The sequence below is a fragment of the Balaenoptera physalus genome (genome assembly GCF_965194825.1).
Source record: "Balaenoptera physalus genome assembly, chromosome: 2".
NCBI classification, from domain to species: domain Eukaryota; kingdom Metazoa; phylum Chordata; class Mammalia; order Artiodactyla; family Balaenopteridae; genus Balaenoptera; species Balaenoptera physalus.
The window spans coordinates 113,727,433-113,753,766 of NC_138883.1; the positions used below are offsets into that span (position 1 = coordinate 113,727,433).

Genomic DNA, 26,334 nt, shown 5'->3' on the forward strand with positions numbered 1-26,334 from the left:
CATTTATAACAGAGCCAAGCATGTCGTGGGCACTCATGAATGTTAGCTTGAAGTAGCAGCAGTTGGAGAACTCATGCTGGTCACCTCCTGATCTAGCCCCCAGGCGCCAAAGAGGGGGCACCCCCTTCCCTAAGGAAATGTCACTAATTCCCTTCCGCCACCAAGCTCAGCAGCAGGCACCCCAAGCTGGTTTTCTGATGAAAGGAAAGGATTGGTTCAAGCCATCCACATGGCCCAGGGGACAGCCTCCGGAAGGCACAGGCCTAACTCCTGCCTCTGCCACTTACTTGTTGGGTAACTCGGGACCAGTACTTTACTCTCTCTGAGCACAGGTACTCTATCTGTAAAAAGTGGGCACTAATATGTAGCTTACAGCATTATGGCGGGCGGTCGAATGAGATTTGTAGTGAAATTCTAGGCACATAGTAGGCACTTGATATGCTGATGATGACACAAATACTGAAGCAGACATTGTCTTTGGCCCTTCCCAGCGAGAAAGAGCAGCCTTCCTTTTTTCCTGCCCGGTTTGCAAAAACTGAATTACAAACTTATTGCTTGGTTGTGGTAAAAAAAAAAAAAAAAAAAAAAAAAAAAAAAAAAAAAAATCAAACTAACAATACAGGCATTTATAAAATAAAAAGTTGGCATCTTCTGCACTCCAATTCTACTCTCCTGAGAGAGCCACTGTTAACTGTTTAGGGTATGTCCCTGCTGACATTTTTCTATACACACACACACACACACACACACACACACACACACACACACACATTATTTTTAAAGCAACGTCAGGATCATACCATACATGCTCTTCTGCAACCTACTTCTTTCTCTAAGCAGAATTTCATGGCCACTTTTCCAAGTCAGAGTACATGGAGCTAGTCCAGTGTTACAGACTTAATTATGTCTCCCAAAATTCATATATTGAAGCCTTAGCCCTCAGTGCCTCAAGATGTGACTGTATTTGGAGATAAGGCCTTTAACGGTGTAGTTAAGTTAAAATGGGTCATTAGTGTGGGCCCTAATCCAATACGACTAGTGTCCTTTTAAGAAGAGGAGATTAGGACACAGACAGAGGCATCAGGCACCTGTACACGTAGGGAGAAGGCAGCCGTCTGCAAGCCAAGGAGAGAAGCTTCAGAAGAAGCCACCCTGCTGACACCTTAATCTTGGACTGCTAGTCTCCATAACTTTGAGAAAATAAATTTCTGTGGTTTAAGCCACCCATTCTGTGGCATTTGTTATGGCAGCACTAGCAAACTTATACATCCAGGCTTTCATTAAAATACATAGTATTCCATTTTATAGATGGTACAAAAAATGTGTTTGTTGATGGACTTTCAGGTTGTTTACAGTTTTATGGTATTACTAAGAGTGCTTCAGTTAATATCCTAGCAATATGCTTTGTGCACATACGTGAGGATATTTGTAGGCTCTGTTCCCATATGAGGAATGACCAGGTTGGAGAATATGCACATCTCAAGCAACGTACGAATCAGTTGTACCAACTGAAACTCCAATACGTAGGCAAATTACTGCCTTCCTTTTTACCCCCAAAGCATAATTTCAAGGACTTACATTCTGTGGCCATAAAACATAACTAAACTGACAGTCAATAAAATATGACAACTTTGACCTTGGCTTTGCTCGTGCTGACCACTTCTGCCTATGCCAGGACCTTGGCCCCATCAACCACCTGCAGAAACACACAATTTTCCTGAATGGACAAAGTTCTCACCAGACTTTATAGTCTCTTCATTGTGAAGTCAAACTCGCTAAGAACAAATGGCCATACTAGAAACAGAAGCAGTGATTTTAATTTTTTAAGAGTATAATTAGATTTGAATCACACATGGTATATTGGATTTAGGGAGAAAATATTTCATGACAAGCTGCCAATGTATTTGTTTCTCATCTTTCACCAAATAGAACTGGGGGTTGAAGGCTGCAGAAATGGACACAGGTTGGCTAATGCCATTCTGATAGGCAGTAATTTCGATCTGAGTTGATGTGTCTGACTGGCCTTTTGTTTGGAAAAAAATAAAAAATAGGAACCATCTTCTGCAGTGAAGATGAACTTGGAGGTGTGACGGTCCAGGTTCTTTTTGGAGAGTGTATTGGAATTTACTCAAATTGCAGGGGGTTTGCCTTCCCTCTTTTTGCTCTTACTTTTCCATACAAGCGGATGTGCAAAAGAACTGAGCATTAAAAGAACATTTGTTTTGTGAATGAGTAAATAAATAGCTGTTAGTACACTTTTTCTATTTCTAATTATTATTAATTTTCTCAACATGTCATGCATACATATCGTTCAAAATTCTGGGCTGGCCATCTCGTTGTCCGTGCTCCCTGCTTCTTTTGGTCTCGTTCTGGGCAGGGCTTGTGTTCAGAGCCAACTAAGAGTAACAGCTGCAGTTCATTGGATGCTTACTGGGCACTAGGCATTATATCTAGTACCTAATCCCACTTAATCCTCTTTTGAGGGGGGATTAATAGTGCATTTACAGTTGAAGAAACTGAGGTCAGAGTGGTTAAGTAATTTACTTGCCCAAGGTTACACAGTAAGAATCAAAAGCAAGATTCTTTTCCTGGTCTGTTACCAGAATCTGGACTTGTAATCACTGTACACTTAACCTCTCTGTGCCTCAGTTTCCTCAATCATAGCCTAGAGATAATAATAGAGATTATTTCATAAAGTTGTTTTGAGGGTGGGAGAGGAGGCAGTAAGGAGTAGAATGGATCCAAAACCGTTGGGAAAAGAATTTGAGGCAGGTCACGGTGAATGTTTAGGGATGAATAGTGTTTCTCAAAGTGTCATCAAGAGCCACCCAGATTAGCATCACTTCAGGTGCTTATTTCACATGCAGATTTTAGGGCCCCTTCCTAATGTCTTCAAGAGTGGAGTCTGGGAATCTACATTTTTAAACTAGCATCCAGATTATTCTGATGCACATTGAGATTTGAGAATTTCAGGCCCTAGGATGTGTGTGTGTGTGTGTGTGTGTGTGTGTGTGTTGTTACCTGTAACTCCATCCAGATAGCACTATTGTAGCTCTATACTAAACCCCTCCTCACCTTTCCTCTGTACTCCCCATGTACAAGTCATGTTTTTCTCATCACCAGCATAGTCAGTAATCCATCCAAAAGAGATTCTGAGATTCCAAACCCAGAAATCTGTGTGTATTTCTGACTTCTTTTTGCTGTAAAAAAAAAAAAAAAAAAAAAAAAAATTTGTGATAGATGGCCCATGAATGATGTGAATCTGTGGTCGGGTGTCTTAAATGTATAGGAACCCATCTAGCCCCTGGTGTGAAGATCACTCCAATGCCCTGTGTTCCTACAGTCATTCTGGTCCCCTGAATTTTAGGGCTAGCTCTGATGAGCCAATACCTTCTACAGACTAAGTAGGTGATGAAAATTTAAGTAAACAATACTCATTAACGTTATGATCATGTGTGGCATCTTCTATTACTAAATGATCCCGGTACACAGATATTATTCACTTAAATAGTCAATCACTGTCAACAAATTGCAAGATGCAGAGAATGAAATTAGCAAAATGAACTATGGATGTAAAGTTCATTTGAAATTCAATTTAGTGACAGCATTAGCTTTCAACAAGTCTGCCCAACTGTTTGAACACCTTCCTTTCGCACAGAGTTTTTTAGTAATAAATGCAATTAACCTTTTTACTGTTCAATTGCTGTTGGCCGCAACAATATTATTACATGGCACCTACGGTCTGGGAGTGAAATAATTAAACGATGATGTGGGATGAGGACATCAGGGCAGTTCTAGGGCTTTTTCTGGAGCTTCTACTCATGACTTAGGGGTGGGGCAAAAAGAGGGGTCCAGGAGGCGGGGATGGGTGTGCATTTGCACTGAGCCTTCCCCAGGGAGCATCTGATATTGATGCATTGTGTCTGGAGTCGAAGAGAAACCTTCTCAAGACCCACCTCACCCATCTCCAGATTCCTCATTCCCTATTCCACACACAGCAGTGTGCATTCTGCATTTCCGGCCAATTGCCCTGAAAAGCCAGCCCCTCCCCCACTACCTCATTGCCTTTCATGATTCTATGACTCCTTTTATCCAGTCACTCTAGCTGGAGAGTAGGAGTCACCTCGGACTCCTGTCTCCCCCTCCGCTCCCACAGGGCAGTGAGTCACGTCACCCCTTCAAGCCTTCTTCCCTTGGAAGCTGCCTCTATCTCCTGCTGTCTGTGCCTGCGGCTGCCACAAGCAATCTGGGTCCCCATCTCCACTCGGTTCTCACCTCTGCATGGCTACATCCTGGCCGCCACCCCACAGTCCACCCTGCATGCCTCTCTCTGCCAAGGTGAACAGACAAGCCCCGACTCAAGATCCTGCAACCACTCCCCACTGCCCCCATGATCAAGCCCGAGCCTCCCGTCCGTCAGTCCTCGGCCGCCCTCACCACCCGCGATGGCCTGGTGGGCACGGCTTCCCCTACCTCCCCCGCGTCTGCTCCCCGCCGGTACCCAGATTGCCCTTCAAATTGCCTCTTCCTCACCTCCTAACATGCTCTGCGCTTTCCTGCCCTCACACCTTGCTCCTACCAGCCACTCCATCCGAAAGAAAACAAAAACCTTTTCCATTTCTCTCTCTCAGTAAAATCCTTCTTTCCCAAGGCCCAGCCCAAACCCCACATCTGCCATTAAGCCTTCCCATCTGCACCCCAGCCTCCAGAGATCCGTCTCCTTCAAACAGCTCAAGTGCTTATTGTATGGGGCGCGCCTTTTGATCCTTAATAACTTGCTTTGTGATGTCTTTCCACGCTCTCAGCTGTGTAGTACATTCCCTTGAAAGCAAGGACATGCCTTGTGGTCCCTGCTTCTTGCTTAATGAATGAAGCCATTTCTAAGCCTTCCCTGAAAAAGGATGACACCTGTTTCTTTTGTGTCCTGTTTTCAGGGCTGTCTTGAGGTGGACAATTCAGATGTGCTGAGAGCAGGAAGCCCCGCCTTGGAATGGTGTGTGGCAGGCGGGCTGATGGGATTTCGGGGATGTAGGCAGAGGACGTGCCCATCTGTGGGCTCGGTGCTTGGTCTGGAAAGCTGTCTCTTGTCAACTGTGCCTGAGATATTCTTAGTTCTGAACCACATCCCTGGCTGTTCCAGATCACCCCGTTATTACTCCAGAGCTGCCCCACTGCTGGGGTAGGTGGGGCATGGACAGTGGCTCCTCCCATCCTCCCTTCACAAGGAGCTGCGGGGAAATAAGTCACATTTAGACATTAGGAAACCTCTGTCCTCTAGCAACTGAGAGCAAAATTCTTCAGAAATCTATGGAGAATCTCCATGAATTCTTAGGATTCTTCTCCAAGAATCCTGAAGGGGGTGGCCCAGATGCTGAGCTTGTCCTTTCTCAGGTCTGAGGGTAGAAAGAAACAGTCTCACTTATCTCTGAGCTATGGCTTTCCTCCCCTTGCTTCCAAAAGCCAAACCGATTGTCTCTCTATTAGCTGGCTGCCACTCATGAAGTTACCATTTATGTGCCCAGCGCTCCGCAGTTTACCCCACCTAAGTCTCATGGCAAATCGCTGAAGAAAGTTTGTTCCCATTTTAGAGATGGTAAGTCTGAGGCTGGGAGAAGTTAGCCAACACAGCTGGTAAGCAGAGCCAGGTTAGAAACCAAGCTGAGTCCAAATCCCCCTTTCCAAGCACTACCCTGACCTGACTCCCAACCCAGCATTTCTGAAACCCTTTTTCCTCTGGGAAGCCCCCCCGCCCCCAGCCAAGCTGCCTAAATCATGAGATTGCCCCAATTATCCCTCACTTGTCTCTTTACAGCCTGTTTGAAATGATGGCATCTGGTGCTCCTCCTGACATGTATGGTTATGAATTGTGTGGATTTGGTGATCACAGAGCCATGTTCCCTGTGAGCTGGCCCAGCATCTGGGCTGGAGTCAGGTTGTTTACCTCCAAAGTATGAGGCATGAAATGACAGTCTAAGTGGGTTTCAGGTCACTTTGGCCACTGAGTTACCTTCTCCCCTAGCCCACAAATTTTGGGGGATACTCTGAGATAAAGCCAGCAAGGCAGGTTCCTCCCGGGCCCTTTCTTGGTTTGAAGTTTTGGCTTAACACGTGCTGGGTGCCTCGGTCAAGGAGTTTAATCTCTCATGCCTTGGTTTCCTCCTCTGTAAAATGAAGACATCCTTCCCTACGACATTGTTTGATGTGTAAATGAAATCAAGTATGTTCAACACTTAGCAAAGTATCTAGGATATTGCAGGGTTTCTGCAAATGTTGGTTTCCTTCAGATCCCAAATAAATAACCTGGGAGCCTCAGACTTCCCATCTCTAAAATGGGAACAAACTTTCTTCAGCGATTTGCCGTGGGAGTTAGTTGAGTTATAACTGTGCTTGGGAGAATATGGTCTGAATAATGACCACATCTCAGGCAGCTCTGGCCTGACCTCTGATGAGCAGGATCTCGGCTCTGATCTCAGCTCTTAGCCTCCGTTCCCTACTGCCCCCACCCTGTCTGACCATTCGCACCCCTCATCTGCCCCAGCCTCGACACAGCTCTTCCTGGGAGGCAGAGAGAGAAATGGGAAAAGGAAGACAGGATTAGCCTCCCCACCAGCACCTTGAAGGACACAAAGCCCCCCAGTCCAGAGGATGCCCCCAAACCTCCCTTCCCAGCTCATCTCGCACACTTCTGCTCACACCGATGCAAACAACTTTGTGCTTTGCAGAGAAATGGAGCAGTAATCGGGGAGGCAGGGTCAGTGGGGTCAAGGGAGGGCTTTTTACAAGATGGGAGGTACGATTTTACATTCACTGATGGAAATGGTCAAATAGAGAAAAATTGATGGAGGAGAGTCTTCCACTGAGTCTGGTTTCGCAGTATTATCTGGTTTCCTTCACTCCCCTTAAATTTTAGATTAAAGTTCCCTTTTTCATGTCAGTGATTCCCTTATACTCAATAGAGATGACATGGTCCAGTGGGAAGAGCTTTGGAATTTGGGTTCAAATCCCACTTCTACCACTTATTGGCTGGGTGGCCTCTCTAGGCCTCCACTTCCTCCTTTCTAAAATGGGAAGAAGAATAATACTTACCTCTCGAATTTGGTGTAAGGATTAAAGGAATAGTGTTTGGCCTGGAGCAGTGTTTAGCAAGAACTCAAAAATGGCCATTGCTGTTGTTACCATTCTCTTACCAAAAAGGTTCTTCCATGTCTTCCTGAGATGCACTGAGTCCCTTGCTATGAGGTAACCATTTCTTTGGCTTCAGTCATGGGTCAAAGTACCAGATCCCGAGATCTGACTGTGTAATTGGAGAGAGAGCTAAAGATAAATCTAGATCTGGAGTTACATTCTCACTCTACATATTTATCCAGCGGTTCCCTTCTCACAACCACTTTTCTGAAGTTTCAACCTTCAGCTGGAAGAAGTCACAAAAGCATAACTGGTGTTCCCAGGCCTTTAGAACACCTCTGCCTGAAACTCCAGACTCACCAAGGGCCCACTTTAGTTTTCCTCGAACCCTGGCTCATTTGATGGGCAACAGGAGCAAGCAATGGGTGAACGCCTGCAAGGCTCTATCGGAGCGCCCATGGTCCATCTAGAACAGTGGCTCTCAAACTGTGCTACATACTGGCACCACCTGGGGAGTCCCTACCCCAGAATTCTGATTGACTGGCAGGGGCCAGGGCATAGGGACTTTTAGAACCTCTCCAGATGATTCCATTGTGCAACAGAGTTGAGAACCACTGGACTAGGAAGCTCGCAAGCCTCCTAAATGGGATGATCTGCTGTCACCTGTGCCACGTCCAGACTAAGCCAGCCCTTCACTGGGGGTCAGGAGACTGGCTCCTTCATTCATTTATTCAAGTATTACCACCTCTGACGATGCATCCAGGGCCCTGTCCCTGCCCACGTGGGTGAGCTGCCCTCATCTAACACCCCTAGTCCTTGCACTCTTGTACTTGCCCTTCATGGCATTTATCCCTCTGTGAATCACTTGTTTTTCTTCTCCACATCTGTGAATTTCTTGAGTGTAAAGACTAGGTCTTCCTTTCTTACTCCCAGTGCCTAAAATGTTTAAGTGAAGGAATGCATGTAGGAATGAATGAATGAGTGAATGAATAAATGAACAAACTATGGGAATCCAACCTTAGTAGGGAGGCATTATAAGAGAGAGCATGGCATCTGGAGAAGATAGATTTCAACTCAGATCCCAGCTCTGCTACTTAGTAGCTGTGCTGCTTTAGGCAGTTTCCTCAATCTCTCTGAACCCCACTTTCCTTATCAGGGGATAAGGATAGTAAATGAGGATAGTAAATTTCTGATAGCGCTGTTGTAAGGAGTAAATTATGTAATCCATCTAATGTGCTTTGCCTGGAACATAGTAAAAGCCCAATAAATGTGAGCTCTTATTAGAATGGGGGGGCGGGGCTGCTATTTGCACCTTCATGGGCATTTAGACGCTGCCCTCATTACCTAATTTCTCTTGATCCTGGGTTTCCTACCCCGTTAAGGAGAGTGTTCCTGGGACAGCCTGGGTGAGCTGGAAGCTCCTTCCTCCGCCCTCTGTGTGTCAGCTCCCCCAGCCTTGGGTGGGGAGCCCCGAGGGGAGCAGTTGCTCTGCCTTTTAACCTCCTTGCTGCTTTGTGTTGATTACAGGGCAGGTGGAAGCAGCTGCTGTGCCTGGACGGCATCTGCTGTGACCTGTCAGCCCCCGTCAGACTCACCCTGAGGGCAGATAGGGCTCCAGCTGATGAAAAGCTTAGTTGCAGCCTCCGAAGCAGCCCCGCAGCTGCGGTCCTGGCCTTTCCTCTTGTTTCCCATGTGCTTCGGCAGTTCCAGCCCTCCGCACGACCAGGGCTAGAGTTCTGGCACTGAGGTGCCCTTCTCCAAAGATCAAGTGACTGGGCACACGCTATGGCTCCACCTTGAAGCACATCAAAGGCTTGAGCAAAAGCAGGCTGCCCAGGGATGCAGAGGCAGCTGTCTACTTGATATGATTCCAGGGTCACTGGAAAAAATCCCTGGAGCCCCACATATTTTCCTGCTAGAAAGTTGAAACTCCACCATTAGATACCCAATCTTATGATTTAAAGCAGCGGTTCTCGGGGCTTCCCTGGTGGCGCAGTGGTTGAGAATCTGCCTGCCAATGCAGGGGACGCGGGTTCGAGCCCTGGTCTGGGAAGATCCCACATGCCGCGGAGCAACTCGGCCCGTGAGCCACAATTACTGAGCCTGTGCGTCTGGAGCCTGTGCTCCGCAACAAGAGAGGCCGCGATAGTGAGGGGCCCGCGCACCGCGATGAAGAGTGGCCCCCACTTGCCGCGACTAGAGAAAGCCCTCGCACAGAAACGAAGACCCAACACAGCCATACATGCATACATACATACATAAAAAGAATGTAAGCAGACAAGAATAGCATTAAAAAATAAAAAATAAAGCAGCGGTTCTCAAACTGTGGTTCCCCCTCTACCCCAGCAGCAGCAGCAGCACCTGAGAGCTCATTAGAAATGCAAATTCTGGGACTTCCCTGATGGTCCAGTGGGTAAGACTCTTCACTCCCAATGCCGGGGGCCCGGGGTTCGATCCCTGTTCAGGGAACTAGATCCCACATGCCGCGACTAAAAGATCCTGCATGCCACAACTAAGACCTGGCATAGCCAAATAAATAAATATTTTTTAAAATGCAAATTCTTAGGTTCCACCCCAGACTCCGAAATCAGGATCTGGGGGAGGGACTATCTGCATTTAGACTCGGGACAGACTCTTAGCGCTGCCTTCTAGCTCTGCGGGCAAATTACTCAATCTCTTCAGCTTTCGTTTGCACCATTATAAAATTCAGATTGTACAGCCAATTCAAGGGGCCGAAGACGAAATAAGATACGTGAAGTACTTGCACATACGAAGTGCTTAATGAGTGCTCATATCCTCTCCTCACCCCACCTCACCTCATTTCTCGTAGAGAAGTCTAGGTCAAGTGCCACGGTAGGGGAGAGGATCACACAGATGGGGATTTGTGAATCGCAATGGCGTGGACCAGGAGAGAAAGCCTGTAGAGGTGGATGGGATGCTGAGACAGAGAAGGAGGAACAGAAGGCAGAATAAGGAGCTCCCCTCAGACTTCACCCTTCTGGTGCCCTCTGTTTTGCAGGGGCTGGCCCCTCGGGGCAGGGTCCACCTCCAGTGGCCCAGTCTTACCACCATCCTTCCCAGATGCTGGGTGGTGTGGATTCTTTGCTCACCTTTCCCCTACTTGATTCTAACCTCTTTCAGGCACATGACTTACAGATCTAAAGGTTTCCTGCAGGGAGATGATTGGTGGAAATATAGAAATGGGGAACTTTCCTGTAACTCTGGGTCATCGGGGTTAAGAAGAGAGCCAGCAGTTGATACAGAGGCCACCCTGGGGACCTGACTCTTGCACAGACACTGCCAGGGTCTCCCAAGGAGCCAAAAGGCAGGCAGCTGAGAGCATCTGAAGAGAGGCAGGTGTGGCCCTGGAGAAACAGATGCATGTGTCCCAGAGCAGCCTGCTTCCCTTTCTTTTACAGTCTTCCCATTGCCTCTTGAGCCTTTGATGGGAGGACAAATTAAGATCTCAGTCTCACTAGGCAGGCTCACATGACGTGGTTCTGGGGTAATGATACCCCAATTTCCCTAGCTTCCCATTGCCAGGAATTCCAGAGCCAATGTTTCATCATTAATTTAAGGCATCCCTATTAGAACTTGCATCTCCATTAAGCTATGTTCTGGCTTGGGTGAGTCAGCCTCTATTCAAACCCCAGCTCTACCATTTGTCAGTAATTATGTTCTGGGTTAAATATTTAACCTCGTCAAGCCTCACTTTCTGCCTTTGTGAAATGGGAACAGTGATTATATATATATATAAGTGTATGCATATACTTATAATAATTTCAAGGGTTAAAAATATGCAGTGCTGCTTGGGTTTCTCATGCGTGTATTTCTTTAAAGTTTCAAAAAGAGTGTAGGGAGTAAGGACCGAAGAGAATGGTTGAGACCGGGAATGGCTAGCAGATCTCACATGGGTGAACTTGCAGGCGCCAGCGGAACACTGTTCTATCAGGGCTGTGAAGGATTCCAAGGCGACCCCAGTCTCTGCAGACAGAGTGCATGACTGAGTGGAAGTATCTGCTCCAATCTGGGCAAGGGACCCAGTCGCACGTGCAACCCACATTTGCCATCTCTGTTCTAGTTGCCCCCTCCCTGAAGGCAAAAAGACAGGCTGTGACTCTTGCAGTTACCTGCAGTCGAATTATAGAAGCCATGACCTGGGATCTTCAAAGGCTCACACAGAAAGAGTAACTCAGCCTCTTAATTGAACACCGTCCCCCGGTATCATTTTGGAATGGTGGAGCTGTCCCCAGTCACAGCGCACCTCCTCTTGATCTTCGTGATAAAAGTCCTTGATGTCAACTCGCCAGGAAAGAAAGAGGAGTGCTTTCTCTGTAGTGGCGTTAGGCAGATGTTTGGTGAAGCTGGTTTTGTCAGGGTGGGGTGGGAAGGTGGAGACTAAGAGGTGGGTGAGCATCCCAGGGGAACCCAAACTCCAGCCCCTTGGCTATTTGTCAGACCAACTGTGGCTTTTGTGTGTTTCACAGCTGGCGGTCTGTAAGGCGCACGGGTGTTTTACATTATTAATCAGCTAGATCTTTTTTTCCTTCCTAATAATCTCATCTCCCTCCAAAGCTGTGGAAGCACTTTGAAAAGCCGGGCTGCGGTGTATCTGTGCAGAGTGTTTAAGGCAAGGCAGCAGGGTGGGCCCATGGTCCCTTGGGACAGCAGGCACTGTGCCTGGGGCCCATGGGAATTTGAGGGGCCATAAAAAGGTTTTGATTTTAAAATCAGAAGAAAAAATGAATATAATAATAATGAATATAGAATAATGAATCCCACCAGGATTATATTTGTCTTTATACCAATGCAATCATAAAGTATCATTTTTAATATTTTTTTATGGGAGAAGAAGTCCACAAAAACATAAGTGCCTAGGGTCCAGGGGGATCATAAAATGCAGCCCGGAGTGTGGGGTATGGAAGAGATTTGAATGGGGTTTGGAGACAAAGCTGTGGTCCCACCTCAGACCTGCTGACCCCATGACCTTGAGCAAATCATTCACCTGGGGTTGCAGTTTTCTCCTGGTTCAGTGCCTACAAGTGCAGGAGAGGACTGAGGGTCCCTCTTCTCCCCTTCCTCTCAGTCCCAGCTCTAGGAGATAACCGTGAACTGTGTGAACATGTGTAAACAGGCACTGGGTATATAAAAGATCAGAATTCTCATTACCTAGAAGGAAGGTGGGCATCCCCTGCGCGCTCCGGGGATGAACAGCTCCAGAGGACAGGTGAGTGTTTTCACGACACCCTGACGTCCTACCATCTACCAGGCGTCACCATCTGTCCCGTTCCTGAGAAAAAACAAGTTAGGGAGACGCTGGAGGAGTAAGCTGGGTCTTGCAGTGGTCGTGGGGACTCAGGGAGACAGAAGCCTTCAGGGAACCACACAACTCTGGGCGGAGTGCTGAGCTGGCTTCTGGAATTCTGAAGATCCGAAGCATCTGGAAATCGAAGGGATTTTTCAGAAATAGACTTTGGGAGAGTTAGGCGAGAGGAAAATGGGAAAGTTTGATTAGGGCCTGCTGTTTTGAGGTGTGACACAACCCGTTCCTTCTCCCCAAGGGACCACCATAAAATCCGCATGTCTCATCCCAGCGCTGGGGGTTGAGTCGTGTGTTTTGACGATATCACTAACTGCCAGGCAGACCCGGCGTGGGTTCCCATAATCCGTCTGCCTCATTGCTTTTGCTCTTTTCTCCTTCCTTCCTCTCTCCCCCATATCTTTCTTCGCTTTTTCTCCCCTCCCTCTCTCCCTCCCTCCCCTCCCTCTCTCCCTCCCTCCCCTCTGGCCTGATACTCCTCCCCCTTCTCCCCTTTCCCTCTGCTTTCTCCTCACACTCCAGAAGGTGGAGAGAAGCATGCCCACTGGAGAGCTCCCAGCTGTGGGAACCCCAAGCAGGAGGGTCAGGAAGCCTCCCTGAGAACAGTGGAACCCATCTTCTTTCTGAGGAGTGGAGCTCTAAATGGCTTAGTCTGACTGCAAAGTTAACCTGACTCCCGCCGGTGGCATTACTAATTTAAATACCGTTTCTTTCCTTCTCCTTACAGGTAAGTGTTTCTTCCTTATCTGTGAGAACAGGCATCTCCCCAGTGAACGGTGGAGAGGACAGACAGCTGGACGCTAGCCCGCCAGCCCGCAGGACAGGGTCGGCAGGCTGCGGGGGCCTAGCAATGCCAGAGCTTTCAGCCGCAGGGGCAAACCAAGCCTGGCCTCGAGAAGGAAACCCCTTATTCCTCCTCTGCCCATGCCCCGGGGAGAGAAAAAGAAGGGGATGGCTTAGAAACAGAGGAAGTCCAGGCCTTCCCCAGGGCTGTGTGGGGAAGGGATGGTGGGCTGGGCAAAGGAGGAGGCTGGCAGAGCCCTCTCCACCTCTGAGACCTCCTCACCCAGGGCTGCTCATATACATAGTTTCAAAGCTGCTGTAATTAAGAATCAAAGAGATGGATGTTCAAATCATCAAAGGCCATTTTGAAAGCCTATCTGATGGGCAAAATAGTAAAAGTTTTTTGAAGAGTTTGCCTACTACACAGGTCCTCTCAGATCCTCCTGGAAAGAAACGTGCAAGCTTTCTGGAGACACAATTTGGAAATGTGTCGCCCAAAATATACCCTTTGATCCAGGCATTTCACTTCTAAATATATCCTAAGAAACCCATAAATGTCATCAAGAATTACTCACAAAAATGGCCATTGCAATTTTTATTATAGTAGTGAAAAATCTGAGACTTAGAAGAGTGATTAGCTAATTTGTGGTACACTTATTCAATGAAATTCTGAATATCTATTAAACATGATTATAGATATGGATTTAATGACATGGAAGATATTCACGATATACTATTTAAATGAAAAAGTTGTTTTCTAAGCTGTATGTATATTATGATCTTATCTTTTAACGAAACAATATAGCATTTACAAGTGTATTAATTATCTATTGATGCATAACGAATTACTCCCAAAACTTTGTGCCTTAAAATAATAAGCACGTGTTGCCTCACAGTTTCTGTGAGTCAGGAATTCAGAAGTGGCTTCTGGTTCACAGTCCCTCATGAGGTTATAGTCAAAATGTCAGCTGGGGCTACGGTCACCTGAAGTCTTTATGCAGGTAGAGGATGCTTCCAGGATGGCTCATTCACATGGCTGTTGCCAGAAGGCCTCAGTTTCTCGCCCCACGGATCGCTCCATAGGACAGCTTGAGTATCCTCATGGCATGGGAGCTGGCTTCCCCCAGAGCAGGGGATCCTAGAGAATAGGACAAAGGTCATCTTTCATACGTACCTCAGTAGTCCCACCTTGTCACCTCTGCAATATTCTATTGATTATGCAAATTAGCCCTACGCAATGTGGGAAGGGACTACACAACAGCATGAATACTAGGAGGCAGGGATCATTGGGTCATCTTGGAGGGCCGTCTACTGCAATGTTTGTACTCATTCAATAAATAGTTTTTCCAGGACATGGAAGCAACATAAGTGTCCATCGACAGATGAATGGATAAAGATGTGGCACATATATACAATGGAATATTACTCAGCCATAAAAGGAAAAGAAATTGAGTTATTTGTAGTGAGGTGGATGGACCTAGAGTCTGTCATACAGAGTAAAGTAAGTCAGAAAGAGAATAACAAATACCATATGCTAATGCATATATATGGAATCTAAAAAAAAAAAAAAAAAGGTCATGAAGAACCTAGGGGCAAGTCAAGAATAAAGATGCAGACCTACTAGAGAAAGGACTTGAGGACACAGGGAGGGGGAAGGGTAAGCTGGGACAAAGTGAGAGAGTGGCATGGACATATATACACTACCAAATGTAAAATAGATAGCTAGTGGGAAGCAGCTGCATAGCACAGGGAGATCAGCTCCGTGCTTTGTAACCACCTAGAGGGGTGGGATAGGGAGGGTGGGAGGGAGGGAGACATAAGAGGGAAGAGATATGGAGATATATGTATATGTATAACTGATTCACTTTGTTGTGAAGCAGAAACTAACACACCATTGTAAAGCAATTTATACTCCAATAAAGATGTTAAAAAAATAAAATAAAATAACATCTACCTAAATAAATAAATAAATAGTTTTTGAGTACCTGCTGAGCATCAGACCCTACTGCCTCTGCACTGAGGGTGCACACACAAAAAGAGAGACAAGGTGTCTGTTTCCCTGGAGATCACATTCTAGGGGAGGGGGAGGGAAGAGATCATAAAGAAGTAAGCAAGGTCATTATAAACAGTGATGAGTGAGCGAAGAGTGTGGAGGAGGGGATGTCAGAGAAGCAGGCAGGGGCAGATAAAGAAGAACCTTGTAGGTCATGTACAAATTTAGCTTTCATTCTAAGTTTGATGTAAAGGATGGTTTTAAGCAGAGCAATGACATGATCTGATTTATATTTAAGAATATCCCTTTGGCTTAGTGCTGAGCATGAATTGAGGGGCAAAAGTGGAAGCAGAGAGACCAGTTAGGAGTCTGTAAGAGTACTCTGGTGATGGTTGCTTGGATGATGACACAAGTAATCTCCATGGTACAGTGGGCTTGTGGAGGGTTGGAGAGTAAGACAGGGAGGTACAGAGGTAAAGACAGTGAGATGGAACTGCTTTGGAGAAGTATCATGGGGGAGGGAAATGGAGATGGAGTAGACACAGGAGGGCTGTAGAGGTTGTGTGGGTTGAATTGTGTCCCCTCTGGAAGTTATGTTGAAGTCCTAACCCCTAGTACCTGTGACTGTTATTTTGAAATTTACATCCTAAGTTGTAAATTAAGATGAGGTCATGCTGGAGTAGGGTGGGCCCTTAATAGAAAACGGTTGGTGTCCTTATAAGAGAGGAGAAGAGACTCAGAAACACCCAGGGAGAATGCCACATGAGGACAGAGGTAGAAACTGGAGAGGCAGCTGCAAGCCAAGGAACGTAAAAGATTGCTAGCCACTACCAGGAGCTAGGAAGAGGCAAGGAAGGATTCTCACCTACAGATTTCGGAGGGAACGTGGCCCTGCCAACACCTTGATTTTGGACTTCTAGGCTCCAAAATTATGAGACAATACATTTCTGTTGTTTTAAGCCACCCAGTCTCTGGTACTTTGTTACAGCAGCCATAGGAAACGAATGCAGTGGTCTGGGAGGAGATATTTATCTATTTATTTATTATTGAAGTAGAGTTGATTTACAATGTTGTGTTAGTTTCTGGTGTACAGCAAAGTGATTCAGTCTATATATATACATATATATATATTCTTTTTCAGATTCTTTCTGTTATGGTTTATTACAAGATATTGAATATAGTTCCCTGTGCTATACAGTAGGACCTTGTTTTTTATCTGTTTTATATATAGTAGTTTGTATCTGCTAATCTCAAACTCCTAATTTATCCTTTCCCCTTTCCCTTTTGGTAACCATAAGTTTGTTTTCTATGTCTGTGAGTATGTTTCTGTTTTGTAAATGAGTTCATTTGTATTATTTTTTAGATTTCACATAGAAGTGATATCATATGATATTTGTCTTTGTCTGACTTCACTTAGTATGATAATCTCTAGGTCCATCCATGTTGCTGCCAATGGCATTATTTTGTTCTTTTTTAAGGCTGAGTAGTATTCCATTGTATAATATGTATGTACCACATCTTCTTTATCCATTCATCTGTCAATGGACACTTAGGTTGCTTCCATATCCTGGCTATTGTGAATAGTGCTGCTGTGAACATTGGGGTGCATGTATCTTTTTGAATTAGAGTTTTCTCCAGATATATGCCCAAGAGTGGGATTGCTGGATCATATAGTAGTTCTATTTTTAGTTTTTTAAGGAATCTCCATATTGTTTTCCATAGTGGCCGCGCCAATTTACATTCCATGAGGGGAGTTTTAAACAGGGGAGAGGTTGTATGCTACTGGGAATGATGGAGAGAATGAGACCCTGAGGATGCAGGAGTGCTGGGTAATGGCCAGAGTGGAGTCACCAGGAAGAGAGAGAGGATGGCATCCAGTGCCTCAGTGGCTGGAGGGATTGGTTTTTGACAAGAGCAAGTCCACTTCCCCTGAAATAGGAGGGAAGGTGAGGGTGTGTGTACAGATGGAGAGGAAGTTCACAGGCCTGGTGGTGGGAGGATAAGAGAGTTTATGTCTGAGGGAGGGCTTCTATTTGCTCAAAGAAACATGAGGTGAGAAATGTGGGAGAGTGAATTTGCTAAAGAAATAAGGTAGGATTTCATTTGGATAGAAAAATGTTTGGAAGAATATCTCATTAAAATGAGATTTGGGGTGATTTTTCCTCTTTCTTTATTTCTAATATATAATTCCTAATTTTCTTCCAGTGAGCCTAGATTAAATATCCAGTAAAAATAATTTTTCAGTTTGCAAAAATTAATGTCCTGGTGCTGAGTTTAAAGCATCAGTCGGTTGTTAATGGATATATATGCACTTTGGAGATGGGAGATGGGGTGAAAGGGACAAGCTGTCTCCTCACTGGCTGTGTGACTTGACACCAGTGGAAGGCCTCTCAGCTGACCCCTTACACCTGCTAATGCTCCACATGCCAAGTGTTTCCTAAATGCTCATGATCGGCCAGTTGGTTTGACTTCTGCCAGCCTTTCCTGCAGCCACGTTGAGATGTTCTGTTCCATGGCTCTCAGCCCGGCAATATCTGGACATTCCATTCTATTCTGTTCCTTGCACACAGGGCTGCCCAGCTGAGCAGCTGGAATGCTACGCTGTCCCTCACGGGGTGGGAGGCCTCAGCGTCTGGTCACGGCTGAGGAGCTTTCATCGTATTTACCATGAGACTCGGGGCTCCCTGGGGAGGAAGAAGTTGCCTTGAGATCCTCCCTTGTAAGCTCTTCGATGAGTAGCTGCTTTTCTCTAAGCTCCTCGGATGAGAACTGTCAGGGGAGATTTCCTAGCTGAAATCTTTTACTCCCTCTGAAGCACAGCCCAGACACTCCCACACCCGCCTAGCAACTCTGACATCCTTTCCTTCCCAGCCAAGCATTTCACTTACTAGCCATGGGCCCTCAGGGAAATCTCCTCACCCCTTGAGCCTTGGCACCTTCATCTATGAAATTGGGGTAGCAACATCTGAGTTGCAGGTTGCTATTCAGCTGGTACACACCAGTGGAGGTGTTCTGCTTATTAGAACATTCAGATGCATCTGTAGCAGTTGGTGAAAAGCCACTGCCCTAAGCCCCTGGATTTCCCTCACTCCCAAACACTCCAACCACCCGCTTCTGGGACCCTCAGACGTCCATAGCATCAGCAGCCTGAAGGCCATGTCCGACACAACAGGAGCTTCGGACCCGGTTCCAGAGCTGTGGGCAGGGTCAGTTCTGAGAGTTTGGTGTCTGCGCCTTCCTGACTGTTAAATATTTTACTTATACTCTTGGCCGTGGTGATGCAAGGTAATGTACGTGTAGCACCCAGCACATTGTTTCCTGGGGCACCAGAGAAATGGTTATTTTTATAATCCTCATACTTCGCAACACTGGGCCTCCCAAGTTTGTGTTCCTCAGTCAAATCCCAGCCAAAATTTATCCTCTTTCATGCTTTCACACCACCTTTTTGTCTTCTGTTTCTTTCCCCCATTGCCTTAAAAAAGAAAAAAACACATGTATCTGAAAGAGAGAAACTTCCACTCTGTCCTTTTCCACAAATGTCAGCAAACTAGAAATGAAAGATCCAGGGGGAAGGTGACTTAAGTTGTGGTGTTCCTTGGGTCTTCCAGTCATTGGAATTTCCTCTACCCGTCCAACTGCAGAAAGGCCTCGACTGACTCTAATCCCAAATAACCCTGCTTTGGGTTCCAGGAAACTCGTGCCGTTTGTCTACCTTAGCCATGGCTCTGTCACTAACTCATTGCATAACCTTGGACTGGTCACCTAACCCCACTAATCCTTACCTTCCCCAATTGTTAAATGAGGAAGTTCATTTTGTGTTTCTTAGCACTGACGATGGAAACTCCAGACATTTGGATAGCAGGCCACAAAGGGGCATCAGTGACCTGCTACCTGGTGACAGCATACCTAGATTACAGATATATTACCCAGGAAGGATGAAATAGCCTGACGAACCCAATCCACAAATACAAGTGAGGAACCCCAATGAAAAGAAAACAGAATTATCAGGAGGGTTTGGTTAGCATTTAATTTGTCCCTATCCTAATGATTTCAGGAAACCAGGTGAAAAAAAGGCAAGACTTGCCCAACAAGCTCAAGGGCCATATGCTTAGATAGCTGTGGCCCACTCATCCATCCATCCATCCATTTATTGTATACCTCATCTTCTTCCAAAAATTCTTTGAGGCAGATGTAACAAAACTAAAAGCTATTACTTTGTTACCGTAAGACATACAATACCTTTTACTGTGTTGGAGAGAGGGGAGGGCAGAGGAGGGTAAAAAGAAGAGGAAAGAGAAGCTAAAATGACTGACAACTAGCTAAGAGGGAAAAAAAACTACCATCCCCATCCAGCAAAGGTCCATTTACTAAGCAAACAACCCTTTCTATTTCTCTTTGGCTCTGTTCTAAAAAGGCCTCTGCTGAGCACTATCGATTGGGCAACTAGGCCCCAGTCCCCCTGCCAGGCAGAATCCATCAAGGCTGCACCAGTACTCACTACTCAGGGAGCAGAGTACTGCCCTGATAGAACAGGAGCCCAGCAGGATCTTTGCTGGAGCCAGTTTGAGCCTAAGTGTGTCCCCAAGGAGAGGGGAAACCGAAGTAAGATCAAAGGAACTAGGGTGGAGTTGACATTCGCTTCCTTTGGATGCTGTGGCCCAAGACCAGGCCCCCCCTCCCTTGTGAGCTGGCCCCAGGGCCTTGCGCCAGGCTCACTGGAAGGACTGTCAATCAGCCAGCCGATCACCTGACCAATAGCTCTGTCTGTGTTGAGCACTTCTCAAGGTGTTCTGGGGAACACAGTCCAGCTGAGGTGCTTGATCACTGCCTTGAGGCCTTTGTTAGAGAGAAAATGTTGTCACGTGTTCTAAAAAGTGAGCCACTCTTGAAAGCTGCCCAGTGACTTTAAATATTAAAGGAAGGAAAGAGGAACAGGGTATGAGTGTCTACACTGACAGACCTTGTTAGCAGAGCTGACTCAGTGGTAGGAAGTAAAATTCAAGGGTTCTGAAACAAAAATTTTGGAAAGCAAACTCTTCTTCTTCATGAAAAACAGAAGGAAACCAACAGTGTAAGGCCATGCCCGAGAGTGGCCCCTGAGGAAGGCAGAATTGTTGTGCTTAAGATTTCTGAGAAAGGAAAGCCTTCTATCAACAGGGGTCAACAGGGGCCACTCAGAGGGGAGGTGGGATGGAGAAGACGACGGAGGCTCTGGCATATGCGAGGGCAGAGCCGGAAGTATAAAGCATGCTTGGGGCACAGAGTTGTGGCCCACTCTGACTGGAGCCAAGCCTGCTCCACGTTTTGGGCCTGGGAAAAGTTAAGAGTGGGGGCTGTAGGCATGGAATGCGATTAGCCCACGTTTGTATGGTGCTGAATATGTGTATATAGTGTATTAACTGGTGAATTCTCACAATAGTCCTATAAGGGAGGTACCATTCTTCTTCCCATTTTACAGAGAGGGAAGCCAAGGTACAGAGAGGTTAACTAGCCCAAGGTCACCTGGCAAATAAATGGTAGAGCTGACATGTGAACCCAGCATCCTGGGTCCCAGACCCTTAGTTCTTAGCCACTATGTGATCCTGGCTCCATCAGTATGATCAAGAAAGGGAGCCAGTGTATGAGAAGGTTGATGCTTCCAGGTTGGGACCTGTTGCTTTGAGGTGGAAGCATCCACCTGGCAATTGATGATGCCTCTTGGGGCTTCTGAGAGTGAGGGCTACTGCAGAGAGGGGGGCACCTGAGAAGGCGTTCTGGGCTATCTGCCCACCCTCTCCCTATTCTGGGGGAGGGAAGAGTAGACAGTGGAAAGTGACTGTTTTGTTTGATTGGTTGGTTTCTAAGCAGGTCTCCAGGACAAGGTTAAATATATGTATATATGAAAACAAGATGGGAAATAGAGATAGAAGACAGATATGGATGGAGGATGGAGATACATACCTACAGTCAGCAGCATATAATCCCTCCTCTCTTGGCTGATACAAAGGCAGAAGTCTTTATGCTGAGCCGATCAATGACCAGTTAGGCCATTCTTTTCATCCACGAAAAAAATCAATTAGTCAGTCTGAACCAACAAAGAGGAGCAACAGGACAGCCCAAGTGATGAAATCCAGTTCTGGGAAAGCTTATACTGTGTAGTTATTCGTTTAACCTTCAAAACAACCCCGTGATGTAGCTACTACTGTCATATCCATTTCGATAGGCTGACACATTTCCCATGGTCAAAAGCCTTTTAGGTAAGAGAAGAGTCAGGACACCGGGCTTATACATCCCATTTTGCTGCTGATGAGTGTGTGATGTCGAGTCTCAGTCTTTCCCCTGTAAAATGGGAGTGGGGGTTGAAGTGCGGCATTGCTAAAGCTCCTTGTGCTAAGGCTCTGTGATTCCGGTACTGCCCTCAGGGCCTTGTCTTTCCACTGGCTTCCTGGGCCCAGGCTGGCTGCACAGCTCCTGCCCTCAGCTGCCCTTCTCTCAGCAGGCACAGGGTTGTGGCTTCTACCCAAGCTGTGCCCTCTCACCCCACGCCAGGGCCTTCGGTGTGCATCTGTCATTGCTTTCTGCTTCTTGGCGTGAAGTTGGGAGGGGCTGGCACCCTGTGGTGCCTGGCCAAAAGGCAGGGCTCTTTCCGAGCTGGCTGAGGAGCAGGAAGGAGCATGGCAGATGGCGAGCAGAGCTGCCCCTGCCCCCGGGCCCTGGGTGGCTGTCATCTGCCACCCTCACTCTGGCTGCGGTCTGGGCTGGCGACACCCACCCTGCAGCCCGGCGAGTGGGCCAAGAGCACTGAGACTTGGTTTTCTACTTCGCATCGCTTTTGATTTTTGAGTTGGCATTTTTCGTCTTGTTGAATGAGGAAATTCAGATTCTCTTCTGCTTCCGACGCTCCCTGGCACTGAATCGGGATCCAAAGAGGCTCACTGGCTCTCTGCCCTGCTCCCAGGTGTTGGAAGGCCTGTGTGGCAGGGCGGAGTCCACTCCAGGGAGGAGGGGAGACTTGCCACCCGACACGGGTATTGACAGGGCCAGAGGCCTGCCCTTTGGACCTGGGTCAGCCTTTTCCTGCCCCTCTCGGAGATCAGAATGTGAAATGGGGGTGAGACGAAGTAGGTGACCTCAGGAGCTCTTTCCAGGTCTCAAACCTGTTCCTCTACATCCGAGCTGGCATATCACAGCCCATGGGCCAAACCCAACCAGCTGTCTGTTTTTTGCAAATAAAGTTTTATTGGAACACAACCATGCCCATTTGTGGTAGCTGCTTTCATGCTACAGAGTTGAACAGTTACAACAGAGACAATACGTGTCCTACCAGGACTAAAATATTCACTATCTGGCCCTTTACAGAAAAAAGTCTGCCGAGCCTTGCTCTACATAGCAATTGTCGCAGTCATAGGGGTTAGTCGTTGGAAATGCCCGCTGCTCTCCCTTTAGACAAGGCTATATAATAATACAGGTGTAATAATAGAGGTCTCTTGTGGCCAGAGGTGTTTCAGACCTCAGAACTGTTCAGAGTTTGGTATATGAATACATACTCTGTAGTGTATTATATATCGCCCTGTGGGGTCTGAGGCAGCATGCCATAATCAAACACATTAATGTTTTTCTGTAGTGAAATATATGACTATTCTCACTACGTGGGATAAATAAGATCATCCACAGGTTCCCATCAATTCAGGCTAGGTTCTACCACTCAGTACATCAAGTCAGGTCAGATGTAGCTGCCAAATGACTTACAAAAATCACTTTGGGTTCTCAGAGCCTTAGGGATATCAGAATCACTGCAAAGGGATTGTGCTGTAATTCTGACACTTTACTGGGCACATGTTGGGGGACAGGGGGTGGCCAGGACCACCGTCCTAGGAGGGCATATGATTATCCTATTTGGTAGATTAGGAGACTGAGACACAGAGAAGGCATGTGGTCAAGGTTACCCAGTTAGTGAGGGACAGAGCCCAGCCCCCCCAGCCCAGATTTATCTCTGAATTCTAATCCTAGCCTCTTTTAAGACCCAGATTTCATCCTCCCACCCCCTGCCACCTTTCATGAGGCCTTCCCTGACAAGGCGGGTTTATATTTACCTCTGACTTTACAAATCTTTTCTTTTCTTTTTTTTTTTTTTGTTTGCCTCAAAATCCAGCACGTTATTCTCTGCTGCGTGGTGTGGTTGTGCCTGGTGATGAGATGCGACTTGCCTCATCTCTCGGAGGGCAGAGTCTGTGAATTCTATCTTTTCTTGTCTTCTCCACGGTGATCAACCCTGGGCTGAGCGCTCAGTACATCTGTGATGATCCACTGTTATTGAAGAAAGTAGCCGACCTGGGCTGTAACTCCACTGCCTGCCCCCAGAGTGGCGTGGAATAGGGGAAGGGGGAATTTGCTGCTGTGTGTCACGGAGCAGGGCAAACACGAGAGCATACCCTATTGCCTCTCGTGGAACCTTAACACTCCTTAATTGAAGTGGCTAGACTTGGAGATACATAAATGTCGAATTGAAGCATGTGTGTGTCGTGCTTTGTTAACCTGGAAACTGTCACAGGAAAGCTTCAGGCAGAAAATCCAGCTACTGCACACAGACACCTTGATGGTCAAGAACAGCAGGGAGTCAAAGGTGACCGGCCACCGTGGTCGGAGTCAGCAAGGAGGACAAAGACAGAGTCTGCATTTAGGAAAAGCATTTGGGTGAATCTCCTGGCAGACTGCTCCTATGGGGCTTGGATAATGCTGATGAATATGTGCGTTTTGAAATGATCAGGAGTTAGTCTGATAATCTATCACATATAAAGATGCCTTTGGGGGCAACTAACCCTTTCTCTACTCCTGTGAAGTCCATCCCTTTATGAGGAGGGGGACCTGGTCCATATCCCCACAGTCTTTATCATTGCCAGCCGTCATCGTTGCCAGGGTGAGTTACTGAAATGCCTGCTGACGTGTGGAGCTTGGATAAAGCTCTGTCTGGGATAAGACCCAAATCCTCATCACCGCCTTCAATGGTCTTGTGGTCCAACCCATTTCAACCTAAGCACTAAGAGACATGGTGGACAAAGCATGGCTTCTGGTGTCTAGTAAACCTGTGCGTGGATCCTGACTATGCCCTTGGTAGCTGTCTGGCTTTAAATAAATCACTTACCTTTTCTGAGTTTTAGATTCTCATCTGTAAAAGGGATTATTAGTAGTATCTCTTTCTCAGGGTTGTTGTGAGATATAATGAGATATTCACTGTGAAAATATTTTGTATAATCAAATCTCAAGTCCCTTCCCTTCCTGTCCGCTCATTACCCTCCTAAGGCAAATAGTAACCTAGATCAGGGAGGGCCTACATTTGGCACATATGATGCCCCTGCCCTTCCAGTGCATGTGGCAGGCATCAATAATCAATCACTGCACTGGGCTCTGTAGGCCTTGAATCCTCAACCCACCATTCCAGTCTGCATAACGAGTTAGGACCTAGACCACTTCCTGTACAACTAATATGGTTCATTCCTTGATGGTGGGGCAGTCCCAGTTTTGTGGGTATTGGGAGACCCACTAGGGCTCTATTTACATGAGGAACCAAGGAGTCTCCTGGAAAAGAGTTTATCCTAAGAGAAGAGAGAAGGGAGACACAGAAGTTAGATTTAAGAGTAATGGCCCAGGGTGTGGGGAGTGGGGATGTGGATTCTGCCACTCAGAATGACTTATACCCAGGTCCACTGGTCTAATGTCTGAGCCCTTTTCTGTAGGAAGAGCTACCAAAAAATTATAAAAGAACAGCCTTATAATGACAGTCATAGGTGCTAATGGTCTCAGATAGCTGCTGCTTTGGGGCCAGCAACTGCTGCCGCAGTGGGAAGAGAAGGAGTGTCTCCAGCCTGGTCACCTACACTGGGTGTTGGATATAGGCAAGTGTGAAGCATGGGCAGGTTTGGGACATGAGTGGCTTCAATACAAGTACCAGAGAGCGCCAGCAACAGCAGCAGGGCCCTTGGTGGTGCCCACGGTGTGCCAGGTTTTGGCAGGCACCCTCTGTGGCTGCTGCACAAGGTGACTGAAGGTTTCAGGTCAGCAAGGCAGGGCCGATGAGCAGGCTGGTGTCAGGTGCCCTGAGACCCCCATAAACATAGTGTGTCACCCATTGATAACCCTCAGGACTACATGGGAAGAAATTTGAGGTGCCTGAGAATATGGAGGCAGCCAGACAAACATTTTAAAAATAGTATTCCTAGAGCTTGCCTCCAATCCGGCCCCTGGTGATTTAGGAAACTACAGAGCTGGTGTGTGATCTTGAGCCATCATGCATCTTATATTATTTTCTAGCAGTATTCTTTTTATGAGCCTCTGGTATAGACAGTAGAAACAGTAGCTGGATTTTATGCCTCGTGGTGTCTCAGGTAATCTCAAGAACAAGCTGGAGTGATAGTGGGCCCTTTAAAAAGGCTGCTCAAGGGAATGAATAAAGGAATCATGGAATGAATTGATGGATGGATAGATGGATGGATGGATGGATGGAGCACCTGGAAGCCAGTATTGGTGGTCCCCTATTACTGATCTTTATTTGCAATTTTTTCCTCCCCACCTCTCTCTCCTTTCCTTCTGCCAATATGTTTCTTACTTCCTTAGTTTTCATCTCCTCTGTCTTTGTTTCCATTGTGAGCTTCCTTTCTTATAGTTTCACCCTCCTGAGAGCAGAATGAAAGGCCGGGTCAATTTCCCATCAATTAATTAATTAATTAATTGAGTCAATAGCTGTTTACTGAGCTCCAGCTGTTCCTTCGTCCATTCATGCAGGCACTTGACAAGATGTTTATTGAGCACCAGTGGTGTGCGTGAAGTGGAGCCAGGAGCTAACTGGTGGGGGAGCAGGAAGATCTAAATAAGATCCCTGCTCTCTGGGGATCAACAAACTAAAGACAAAACCAACAGAAACCGGAAGCCACTGAGCTCTGCTGTCCCATCACTCCCACCCTAACTAGTTCCCCACACTCAGGTTGTGAGGGGCAGTCCACTGGTCATGCTGCTTTGCTTCTTGCCCACTTGCTAGTTGGTCTAACAGCGCTGCCTGCAGTGGCCATGGGATGAATGAGGCATTTACAGAGGCAGCCAGGCCCTCTCTGCTCATTACCCCCCCTTCACCCTGCTCCTC

General features: G+C 46.8%; 1 long non-coding RNA gene across 1 annotated transcript; it reads right to left on the reverse strand.

Moving 5' to 3' along the window:
* Positions 1-580: 580 nt before the first annotated feature.
* LOC309654361 lies at positions 581-12,541 on the reverse strand. The gene is made up of 3 exons (XR_014260186.1): positions 9,450-12,541; positions 753-9,104; positions 581-722 (listed from the first exon to the last, which is right to left on the reverse strand). It is a non-coding gene; the product is annotated as an uncharacterized lncRNA (long non-coding RNA).
* Between the last annotated feature and the right edge of the window lie 13,793 nt (positions 12,542-26,334).